Consider the following 10,611-nt stretch of genomic DNA (forward strand, 5'->3'; position numbering starts at 1 on the left):
TATATATATATATATATATATATATATATATATATATATATATATATATATATATATATATATATATATATATATATATATATATATATATATATATATATATATATATATACATATATATATATATATATATATATATACATATATATATATATATATATATGTATATATAAAATACACTAACATAATTTACTTGTAAAATACACTTATATATATAGATATATATATATATATCTATATATATATATATATATATATATATATATATATATATATATATATATATATATATATATATATATATATGTACCTTATAAATATACCTTATAAAAATCGAACCAGCGTTCTGGGTTGGTTCGAGTTGGTTGTGATGATGTTTGTTTTTTGATTTTAAATAAATATTTATAATATAAAGGGTATCCAAAAAGTACGTACGCAGTAAAACTACTGACTAAGGACTCCCTCTTCCCAAACAATTCTCTCCTTCCCCAACCCATAAATTTTTCAAAACATTTAAAACAAACTTTTATTTAAATTAACATATATCTGCTACATAACATAACATTGATTTTTTTAAATCAGGAAACTCAATATTTTTGTTAATAAAAAAAAAACCAAGTTTTAAGAAAAATAGAGAACGAGAGATCTAATTGCGTATGTACTTGCAGTCTTAAATACCCCCGCCCCCTTCTACGCTTGCTTACATTTTTCGGTAACCCCTTCCCCCAACCCTGCGTACGTACTTAATGGAAGATCTCTAACGTAACTTAACTAAATGTTAATAAAAACGTAAAATTTTTAAGATGGCACCAAAGTTGAAACATTTAAGACAAGATAAGATCTTGCAAAGCCATTCGTTGTTAAACTTTAATGCAGTAACTCTTGAGGCCATCCATCATCATAATTTTGAACTTCCGAATAACGTAACAACCTAGTATATAAAGTTAATAGTTAAAAATTAGACGTTTATATTTCAACTTTATTCTCTGAACTTTTTATAATTTTGAAAAATACGAAAATCAGGAAATTGTGTTTGTTTCACATTTCCTGAGCAAAACACCGAGGTAGTTGCGGTATGTTTTGAAATTTTGATACAAACCGTGGAAATCCCCATCTTATTATTTAAGGACAACTTTCAGTGAAAGTATAAAAAAAGCTGCTGATTATGAAAATGATTTAAAAAAAGCTGCTGAAAATGATTTAAAAAAAGCAACAAAAAAAGCTAAAAGTAACTGGTGATTTTAAAAATGTCTTTGCATTATCTTTAGATAGAGGATGAGGTGTCAGCTGATCATTAGATGATCCTGCTAATCTAACTGGTGTTGTAAGTTAAAGATGGAAAATATAAAATTTGCACAAAAGGTATAGTTGATCTTAAGCTGGAAAGAAACAGCTTTGGATACTAAATACTTCAGTTCCCACTAGAATATTTAGTATCCAACCATTAGTCTGTAAACTTTCTGTTGGCTTTTGACAAGGTTTTAGAAGATCTATGGAAAATCACGAAATAATGTTCTAGTTTAAAAAAAATTTACGTGTGCAATTCTTTTTGCCATTGAAAAACTATAATATGACAATTATTATTATTACTTGTTGGTTTTTTTATATGGTTTATAGGAACAACATTAAGGTGGTACATACCCATAAAATCAAAAAATCAGAATAACAAAATGCACAACAATTTACTATTTTTTATTTTATTCAAAACAAAATAATTTAAAAAAATTTAATTAAAAAAATAGTTGATCAGGCCTTTTTGTCTCGATTAATACTAAAAAAAGGGTTACTTTATGACATTTTGTAAATATAAAATTTGGAAAACTAAAAGAGTCTGAGATTTCAAATTTTTACCAGTTCTTTATTGTATAGAAATGCCTGCTATAAACACCAGCTATCTTTGTTGCATGGACAAAACTGATGACGAACATTTTCATCAAAAAAGTTTGTATTGTGAAACAATGTTGCCCATATAGATTTTTTCATTTAATAAATGTTACCAATATTTTGCCTAACAGCCCTACCAAAATAGTTTTGAAGAGTATTGATAGCTTTTTCACTGAGTCTACCTAATCCTGAGACACCTTTTCCATCAGATAACTTTTTATTTTTATAGTTATACGAATATTTCTGCAACGAGTACCTACACGTTTTTGAATGTGTCCAATACATTCCAGCTTGGTAATTAAAATCTCTCCATAAGGTTTAGATAATTGTACTTGATTAAATGATGTAGTATCGCCATCACCAATGTATTCGGTATACATAAGATTATTTTCAGATATGGAACGAGAAAACATTTTAACAGCCCCAATAGCTTCCATGGAACCAGAGCTACCTGCATGATTTGCTTGGCAAACATGATTGAGTTTCCAGTTTACATATTGAGGAGATTGTTTTTTATGTTTCCGCATTGCACAACTATGACACTTTTTTGAAAGGACGTCATAGTCTAAACACTTTCCGTTATTAGTTGAAATGATAGAGACAATACCATTTAGCGAGGTGTGTCCTCTCTTCTGCCATGAACCGTCAACAGAAACTGTACAGGTCATTGTTTCATCACTTTTCTGTTCTCTTAGTTTTGCTGTTACCATGGCTGCTTTAGTCATAGATGCTTCACAAACACTAGTATATATATCATGCAAAACATTAATAATACTATTATAGGCTTTTAAAGAAATAGGTGGTGGCATATTTAATAATGATGTAAAAGATTTAATGGCTCTGTGTCCTCTACCAATTTCTCTAAATGCTATCACCATTTGAACATTGGTTGCAAATAATTTATTGTTACTATATTTAATGACATTTTTTTTGTTTTGAACATAAGAGATACTCTTTGAAGTTTTAAAAGTTTGATGCCATCGACAAGAACTTGAGGCATTTGATAGTTTTAGTTCTAAACAAAATCCTTGTCGCTTAATTTCATTATTTTCAACTTTAATATTATTTCCACAGTCAGAGCAACTAGCTATCTCTTCAACTAAAGATTTCAATAAACCAAAATTAATAATAATGTTATAATCATCTTGGTCTTCAAGAATTATTGGGTTGAATTTTATTTTTCCTGAACTAAAGTTACTAGCTGATTGTAAAGAACCAGGTGCAAAGTTTTGTTTGTTTGTTAAATGATCTTCTCTTTTTTGTGTGTACTGGTTACAAGCAAATGATCTCTTTTTATTTCTAGAATGTGTTCTTGGCATATTGTTTATTCAACGTTTTCAATAAAAGTGTAATAATAACATATAAACAGAGTATGGATTTGCACGCTTTACAAGTCTAAAACTAAACTAAATTGTAATTTCAAAGTATGACTAATAACTTTAACTGAACAAGCAGCTAAAGAATTTATCATCGTCAAAAACTGATCATTAACATAACTTTAAAACCAAGTCAGAGGATGGTTGCTAAGGGCGTTGCTATGTCAGAAAAAATAACTTGTCTTAAAAAAGGTGCTTATTTCACTATTTATGTTTAAAATGTTGAAAAATAACTTTAAAAATGCATTCCTCGTAAAATTTTACGTCTACTATGATAATAATAATTTTTTTCAAAATTTAAATAAATTAAGGGTATGTACCACCTTAAATTTTATAACTAATTTGAAATTAACTTTTTCCTTTATTACTATATCGCTTGCGTTTAATTATTTATATTGAAATGATCTACACTATTATTCCATGGGGAGTAAATCGAGTAGATGCAAGGGCCTAAGAGCGAGTATCACTAAAAAAATAATACAGTTTTTGTGCTCAGCGCAGCTGAATTAACCCAAGTCATTTGACTGAATTAACATAAGTCATATTCTTATGCGTAATAAATTTTTTTTAATTTTTTTTTAATTTTTTTTTCTTCTTATATAGATACATTTATTATCGTTTAAAAAAGAAAACATATAAATATGTTTTTTACACGATATAATTTTGTATATATACAATTTTACACGTAATATTTTTGTATATATACAAAATTATTACGTAATAGATTGATAAAATTACATTATTTAAATATTGAAACAAGCTTTAATATAAATTTTTACATAAATTTTGGTATAATAGCTATAAACTTATTTTTCCAAATTATAATACCTAAAAAAAGGGAAATCAAAGAAGATTCAGCGTTTTTGGATATAAATTCTAAAAAAAGGTTTTTCAAGAATTTCCTAAATAGCACTAAACTATTATGTTAGAAAAAATACCAGTTTGTTTAATCCTGCAAAAAATGTTTAAAAAATTTACAAACTCGCAATTTTTTACAAATAAAATTGAAGTTGTAGGAATTACACAAAGGTTTCGACAAAATTCTTGAACCCGTGTTTAGGGTGGACAAAATTTCAAAAATTCATTTTGAAATTTTTTACACCCTAAACACGAATTTAGGGTGGACAAAAAAATTAATTTCAAAGAAGTTTTTTATTAAATGTTCCTTTCTCTTAAAGTCTGAATTGAGCAAATAAACAATCTTATCTTTACCTATAAGAAAAAAAAAACAAAGCAAAATGTGCAGTATTATAATTGTGTCTTTTGTGTAATCAAGGCCGTCCTCAAGAGATTTTAATAGGGAATGACGTATCTGTTTTTTGAGAAAAGTCAAATAAAAAAATTTTGCCGACTAACTTATCTAAAAAAAAAAAAATAACGTCCTCGTTGGCCGACATTCGCCCACTGCCACCTACAGATCCAGTTTTTGGTCAACTTCAGTGACAATTTGCCGACAAATAAAATTCGTAGGGGGGCTAGACACCCCCATACGCCTCCCTTCGAGACGGCCCTGTGTGTAATGCAATTGCGCGTTCAGTAAATTGTGCAATGTTATTATTTGATTCACTGATGAGCAAATATTGGTAGCTGTTACATAAGTTTTTTTATATATTTACTATATTTTCTACGGCCTCCATAGTCATAATATAAATCCATTTAGAGCGTACAAAGTATAGAGACAGTCTAAGCTATTCGTTGAAAAAAAATCACAACTTTATGAAATGATTTTACTAAACAAAACGTTTACTAAATTATTTTAAAATCAAATGTTTGCTTTGAAATTTAAAACTTGCATAAGTTTATTTCTTTTTTATCAAGCCAATATTTGGTCACTTATTTTGGTTATTTTTATGATGTTACAAATAAACTTTATGATAATTACAGTTTTTAATTATCATTTGTTAGTTTTTTTAGTTTACAATAGTTCTTACTGCCTTGAGTTAGTTAGTTATTGACTCGTTTAAAGAAACCAAATTCGACTAGATAAAAACTAAATAAAACCAACAAAATGTTTTATTTTGTTGGTTTTATTTAGTTTTTTTTAAATAGATTTGGCAAAAAGATCCGAATGCAAGAAATATCACTCCAAAAACTGACACGATACGCCGTTTGGCTGTGAAAAATTTACAACAGAATTCACAAAAATTCTTATTTAACTACCTCCTTGTGTGCTTGCACAGTTCAATGATGCCTTGCCAAGGACATTTATCTTTAATTATATCGTGCTGCATTAAATTAACTCATTTCTTAAAAATAATGGGCTAATCAATAACTAGCCGATAATAATAAGCGTATAAATCTCTTGATGAAAAACCCGATTCCCATCAAGAAAGTTTCTTAAGCTTATTATTTTGCATACTACGTTAATAATAAGTTCATCAATTACTGTGTAAATAATAAATGTATAACTTAAATATTTTATTTTATAATCACAATATCAAATACTAACTTACCGACGAATTCATACTTGCTTGATCTATTTCAAGACAATTCTGTGTTGTGACTTATCTAGTAAAAATTTTATTTTAAGTTAAAATTATAATATCATTTTAACCAATCAAATTTAAAAACACGTTATTTAACCAACAAGTTAATTAAAATAAGTTTTACTAAATTAAAGCAAATCAAAATCTTGGCATTTTGATTCGTTGCTTTTACAACTATTTTTGTTTCAACTTCAGATTGTAATGGAGTAAAAACTTTAACTGACGCATATCTAAAAGTAAAACTTTAAAGAGTTTTTTTATTGTTATTTTCTTTATTAACGGTTTGTACTATTTAAGCAAATAATATTTTTAGTAGTTATTTTAAAAGAAACTAAAAAATTATCTTGTTGTAAAATATTATAGTTTTGATATAAATATATATTGAAGAAATAATGATTACCTTAAACTAATCATTTTTTATTTCTGCCTTATATTTTAAAAAAAAGCTAAAGCAAATTGGTATTTGTTTTATCTTTGTTTTTAAGCATTTTCGCCCTTCAGCTGCGAGTTTTTCAATAAAGTAAAATTAATCCATCGAAATTGAAACTATTCTGATTCATCCAAACTAAAATAGTGTGTTCTTGGAGTTAGGAAATTTTTTTATGAAATATGAAGTTTATATCCGTTTTTTGTTAAAACTTAAAATATTATTGCATCAGCCACTTTATATAGTTTTTATAATTATCAAATTCTTTATATTTGGATCATCATAAATAAATATATTTGCTTCATTTTCCCACCAGGGTGATTTAATAATTTTTCCCATGGTGCACTGTGTCACTAGAGTAATGTAAGCTGAGTAAAATGTTTTACGGTTATCAATATTTTCTTCAATTTTACACAGTTAAAAAACTCAATGAATAAGTTATCCCGATGTGCTAACTTATTTATTGAGTTTTTTGCTAAAATGGTTTTACTAAACTTAGGGTGGTATGCAAGAAGTGAACTTGAGTGAAGTTTGACCTGAACTTTGAAGTCTGACTTTGTCAAGTTAGACTTCAAAAAAATGCATGAGCAAATGCGTAAACGAAACTTGAAAATTTCAAAATCGCGCTTTAGAAAGTCAAACTTGAAAAACTTAAAAGGCGTTGATTTGAAGGCGCAATGGGAAAGAAAACTATGCAACCAATGGCGGCATTGATGTATAGAGTATTTGGGAAGGAAGCACCTATTAAATAAAGCAAACTAACAATATATTTTTAAATAATATATATGAGTTTTATACTTTTAAATATTAACTTAACAAAAATATATTAAAACGTGTACAAAAATAAAAATTTTACTTTTGTATTTTCCTTTTTTAAAACTTGGTAATTTAATAAAAAACACTGGGTTTAATTCAACATGCTCTTGTTACCTTCTGTTTAGTCCAAAACACTAACCACGACGTAACAGCTGCTTAACATACGAATGGCATATATGCTACGTGGATATCAGCAAAGTATCTATGTCAAATACAAGTTTGTTATTATTCATTTTTCTTGTTGAAATTGTTATTTAAAAAAAACTTTACTCAAACAAGGCTACAAACACTAATTACGTTGGAAGTTAGCAGAAAATTAATAAAAAATTATGACAACAGTTTTCAATACCAGGACGAATATGGTATATATAAAGGTAGAGAACAAAATCAGTAGTAAGAAAATGCTTAACACGATTTAGACGTATCGGTTTGTAAACTTTTATAAATCAGAGTAAAAATATAATGAGACAACAAGACCGTGGTTTTACAAAGACGTTTTATAATACGTCAGTGTCTCAGTTTCAGCTTTGCGTTTAATATAACCAAAAGCAAAAACACTACTTCTTAGAGGCTGTTCGTAAATTGTCACTCTAAGAGTTAACATTTAAATAGATGTTGAAGAAAATTGGGTCTCTTTTACAGTGATTTTCAATGGTTATGAAGCGTTATATAACGCTTCATAATCAATATTGCTCAGCGCAAGAAAGATAATAATCTCCTACTTCCGTTTTTAACTTAGCGTGACATAATTTGCGAACAGTCCCTTACATAATATGTAATATATATAATGTATAACTCAATGTAGTTAAGGTACTTTACAAGATATTGCTGTCAGTCAGTTATTAGTTTAAACAATCAAGATATTTCGCTATTAACTTCTTTTTTATCGTAAACTTAACTGTTTTTATTAAATTCTAATGTCGATTTCACCAACATACCTTTTCTTTTTAGGTTACTAAACCTACAAAAATATAATTTGTACCTAATGTTCAAAAGCTTAATTGAATTTACTTGTTAAAGTTTTTAATTGAAATAATGTTTACCTTGAAAATAAAGATTTTATTTGTTGATTACATATAAGTCTTTCAAAAAAAAGTTATTAAATCTTCGTGCAGATTTCTGTAATGTTTGAAAACCGTTCATATCTGAACCAGTAACACCATTCAATCCAGCAAAACTTTTTTGACTTGATGGCTTTATTACAAGCAAGACTTTCCATAAACTTGAATAGGGTAGTGACACATAGTTGTTTTACTTTAATTTTTTTATAGAAAATGGTAGCGTGGATAAATTTTGTCGTCAATATTGGATGCGCTATCTTTTGCTCTTCACCGCCGGTGTATTTCAATTTGGCTATTCCATAAGCAACATCATGCAAAATACTGCTCGTAAATATACAATTTTTAAAAAATGTTTTGTTAGATTTTAAATATTTTGTTAGATTTTATATGATATGATTTTATATTAAATGTTTGATCAAATCTAGAACGAACGAACACTTTCTTTTCCGGAATTGCTAACCTTTCATTAGATGCATGCCTTTTTCTTGCTATTTCTATGCAATCTTTGGTACACTCAAATGTACTCATCATAAACCTTTTGGTATACTTAGTATAATTAAATAATGAGAAGATAACTAACTTTCCCATGGAATCACTTTGTTTGCTTGCGTTTAAATTTAACTTTTGTTGTATCTTCCCGATATTTGTACTTCCTTTTTGATCTTTATAGAATTTTATTAGACTTGCATTAAGAACTTCAATTACACTCTCACTGCTTCTAAGAGATTTGTCCAAATTCTCTCGTGAAACGCTAATTTCATTGAGGTCAAATTCTTTTTCTAGAGTAGCAGGTGTTATATATGTTTGTTTGTATTTTTTTTCTGTACATAGATAGTAGTTTTTATTAACTTTGGATAAAGAAGTTTCTTGTTTTAAATGAGTAAAACACAACATTGCACCAACTGAAAATATTTCATGGTATCGCTTTGAAATTGAAAAGTCAATATGTGTTAGTGATGCCCTTAAAATGGGAGATTTTTTTTCTTCTATTTTAGGTTATGAGTATGAAAAAACCTTTTTAGAGAACTTCTTGCATCACCAAAGGTATACTTGAAAAAGCGCATATTTGTTCATCCTTTTCAAGACTTCATTTAAGTCTATTTGATATAAGTTTGTTCTCATTCCATACATTATTATCGTTTGATATTACCTGAAAACAATTTTTTAAACATCTGTTTTATTTAAAGCATTGTTTATAAAATAGTTTTTTTGTATTTAAAAAAAAAGTGTGTAAAAGACATTGTTGTTATCAATAATGCATAAGTTCAAAGTTCAAGTAATAATTTAATGATTGTTTTCTCAAAGAGAAAATCTTACTTCAGAGTTGTCTCAAGATCTTACTTCAGAATTGTCTCAAAATCTTACTTCAGAGTTGTCTCAAGATCTTACTTCAGAGTTGTCTCAAAATTTTACTTCAGTGTTATCTCAAAATCTTATTGCAGAGTTGTTGTTTGGTATCTAATCATAAAAAATTACAGTCTGCGTACATTCTACAGGTACATTTAAAAGCATAATTAGCTTAAGGTTGTTGAGATGTTGCTTCACATCAATATCTCCCAGCTGATGAATATAAAACATTTTGTTAATAACTTTATGCTTTTTGAATGATTTACAATTTCCGTTGAAAAAGCAACAACAGATTTCATAAAAATTGTTATGTTCCATACTCAACTAAAAAACAAGTTTTGCTTATGCAGCCCTTATTTCTCAATACATATAATAAAATATCTATTCTATTTATGTAAATATTAAAGATCGTCAAAAAAAATTTGGATGGTTAACTAAATTGTTTTATGACAATTCCCCACTGACTGGTTTTTATATAATCGTGATATTGGAGATTCTTCATTGCATTTAACTCCCACAAGTTATTTGCTTATGACGTATGTTCAATTAATTCTTCTCTGATGGTATATTGTATATAAACTATGCAAATACAGCTTGGTGCAGCACCAACGTTACAAAAATAAATAAACTTCTCTGCAAACATAAACATGCTATTAGGATTAATACAAATGAAGGTTGACTCTCTCATACAAAAATACTTTTTAGTAGACTGTTTAGTAAAATGTTTTCAAAATAAATCTTTATCAAATTCTTATATTTATGTTTAAACTTGATAAAAAAACGGCACCGCCTTTATTTTACTCAATAATTAAAAACGTAAATCATATATACAGCACAAAAATCTCAAAAAATAACTTTAGTCGATCCAAAACCTATTATTCAGGCACTAAATACTCAATTACAAATCGAGTACATAAATTATGGAATACAATTTTAAATGATGATCTTAAAACACTCTCTTCGCTTAGCCAATTTAAAACAAAACTTAGGCAAACTCTTCTATTAAACGACAATGAATTAAATTTCTTCTAAGGCATTAAATAAAAGTGCTCTTAAGATTTGATTAATATAATTATGAATATATTTATTGATTTTATATATATACATATAAAAGAAAAAAAAATGCTATTTTAATTTTTACACGATTTAATTTTATCATTTGTTTATTACCGAGGATGTAAAAAAGTTTATAGAATGTAAAAAAGAATATATAG

General features: G+C 27.2%; 1 long non-coding RNA gene across 1 annotated transcript; it reads right to left on the reverse strand.

Moving 5' to 3' along the window:
- Positions 1-311: 311 nt before the first annotated feature.
- Positions 312-6,215, reverse strand: LOC136092258 (uncharacterized). The gene is made up of 3 exons (XR_010644303.1): positions 6,147-6,215; positions 5,714-5,768; positions 312-931 (listed from the first exon to the last, which is right to left on the reverse strand). It is a non-coding gene; the product is annotated as an uncharacterized LOC136092258 (long non-coding RNA).
- Between the last annotated feature and the right edge of the window lie 4,396 nt (positions 6,216-10,611).

This window comes from Hydra vulgaris, chromosome 15, assembly GCF_038396675.1.
Source record: "Hydra vulgaris chromosome 15, alternate assembly HydraT2T_AEP".
Lineage (NCBI taxonomy): Eukaryota > Metazoa > Cnidaria > Hydrozoa > Anthoathecata > Hydridae > Hydra > Hydra vulgaris.